This window comes from Protopterus annectens, chromosome 13.part0 (assembly GCF_019279795.1).
Source record: "Protopterus annectens isolate FY-2018-M chromosome 13.part0, PAN1.0, whole genome shotgun sequence".
Taxonomy (NCBI): Eukaryota; Metazoa; Chordata; order Ceratodontiformes; family Protopteridae; genus Protopterus; species Protopterus annectens.
This window is the reverse complement of record NC_056747.1, coordinates 1,359,736,454-1,359,738,861: the sequence shown is the minus strand read 5'-3', so window position 1 is coordinate 1,359,738,861 and position 2,408 is coordinate 1,359,736,454.

The following is a 2,408-nucleotide window of genomic DNA, read 5'->3' as shown; positions in this document are numbered from 1 at the left end:
TGGTATGTGATTATTGCTGTAATTGGAGAGACCTCTCACCTCAGATGGAGTGTGATCATTTCTGTAATTAGAGAGCCCTCTCCCCCACAGATGGAGTGTGATCAGTGCTGTAATTAGAGAGCCCTCCCCCCTGAGATGGAGTGTGATTAGTGTTGTGTTTAGAGACCCCTTTCCCCCATAGATGGAGTGTGATTAGTGCTTTATTTAGAGAGCCCTCTCCCCACAGATGGAGTGTGATCAGTGCTGTAATTAGAGAGCCCACTCCCCCACAGATGGAGTGTGGTCAGTGCTGTAATTAGAGAGCCCTCTCCCCCAAAACAGCATGTGATCAGTGCTGTAATTAGAGAGCCCTCTCCCCTCAGATGGTATGTGATTATTGCTGTAATTGGAGAGACCTCTCACCTCAGATGGAGTGTGATCATTGCTGTAATTAGAGAGCCCTCTCCCCCACAGATGGAGTGTGATCAGTGCTGTAATTAGAGAGCCCTCCCCCCTCAGATGGAGTGTGATTAGTGCTGTGTTTAGAGACCCCTTTCCCCCATAGATGGAGTGTGATTAGTGCTTTATTTAGAGAGCCCTCTCCCCACAGATGGAGTGTGATCAGTGCTGTAATTAGACAGCCCACTCCCCCACAGATGGAGTGTGGTCAGTGCTGTAATTAGAGAGCCCTCTCCCCCAAAACAGCATGTGATCAGTGCTGTAATTAGAGAGCCCTCTCCCCACAGATGGTATGTGATCAGTGCTGTAATTAGTGAGCCCTCTTCCACAGATGGTATGTGATCAGTGCTGTAATTAGAGAGCCCTCTCCCCCAAAGATAGTGTGTGATCAGTGCTGTAATTAGAGAGCCCTCTCCCTACATATGGGATGTGATCAGTGCTGTAATTAGAGAGCCCTCCCCCACAGATGGAGTGTGATCAGTGCTGTAGTTAGAGAGCTGTCTCCCCCTCACATGGAGTGTGATCAGTGCTGTAATAAGAGACCCCTCTTCCCACAGATGGATTGTGATCAGTGCTGTAATTAGAGATCCCTCTCCCCACAGATGGAGTGTGATCAGTGCTATAATTAGAGAGCCCTCTTCCCACAGATGGTATGTGATCAGTGCTGTAATTTGAGAGCCCTCTCCCCCGCAGATGGTGTGTGATCAGTGCTGTAATTAGAGAGCCCTCTTCCCACAGATGGAGTGTGATCAGTGCTATAATTAGAGAGCCCTCTCCCCACATATGGTATGTGATCAGTGCTGTAATTTGAGAGCCCTCTCCCCCACAGATGGTGTGTGATCAGTGCTGTAATTAGAGAGCCCTCTTCCCACAGATGGAGTGTGATCAGTGCTGTAATTAGAGAGCCCTCTCTGCCACAGATGGAGTGTTATCAGTGCTGTACTTAGAGATCCCTCTCCCCAGTTTTCTGTGCAGATCAGACTGTCCCTCTTTCATCATGATATTGCATTCTTTGAGCGACTTTATATAAGTATCAGGGTGTCTGAGTAATTCTGTCTCCCACATAAGGAGTGCAGGGTACTTTCCCCTCCTGCAAACTGATTGCCATGTGTCAGTTCAAATCAAGATTCTGGTCTCTCATTTTGTGGGCTTGTCGATGGATCAGTACCGTCAGTAGCTTAAACTCAGGCAATGTGACTTGGATGCCAGTTGTTGAAATAATGGACCTGATTGCCAGTAGCTTAAACTTTGGCGATGTGACTTGGATGCCAGCTGTCGAAATAATGGACCTTATCCTACTTATAGTATAAAGCTGTGTCTAACAAGAAAACATTTCTTTTGTCCCACTGATGTAGTGGCAGTTTGTTTGCATAACAGAGCCCCCTCTGCCTTCTCAACCTCAATGTTTGTTGTACCACCCTGGTGCAAATAGGGGCTACTTTTGGAGAGAGGGACCATCCAGGACAAGGAATGGAAACCTAACTGTGTCCAGATCAGGGAGCTACACAATGGCTGTAGTGCTGTGTCATCCCTGGTGTTTCAGTTTTGCATATTCTGCTTTACATCAGTTAACCTATGCTGTGCTGGAACAACAGGAACCAAACAGGAAAAACAACAGAAGCAAATTCCACCAAAGGATTTATTGCACACTGGAAATAATCTCTCTCTGACGTCTCGGCCAAAGCCTTCAAGGAGATTCTCCTTGAAGGCTTTGGCTGAGACGTCAGAGAGAGATTATTTCCAGTGTGCAATAAATCCTTTGGTGGAATTTGCTTCTGTTGTTTAACCTATGCTGTGCTCACTGATATGTGACATCTTTATAAAACTAGTTAACTTGCACTCTGCTCACTGACATAATACCTCTGCATAAAGCACAGTTTGTCACCTTGTGTACAGTGTGAGTGTGTGTGTGTGTGTGTCTCTGTGTGTGTGTGTGTGTGTGTGTGTGTGTGTGTGTGTGTGTGTGTGTG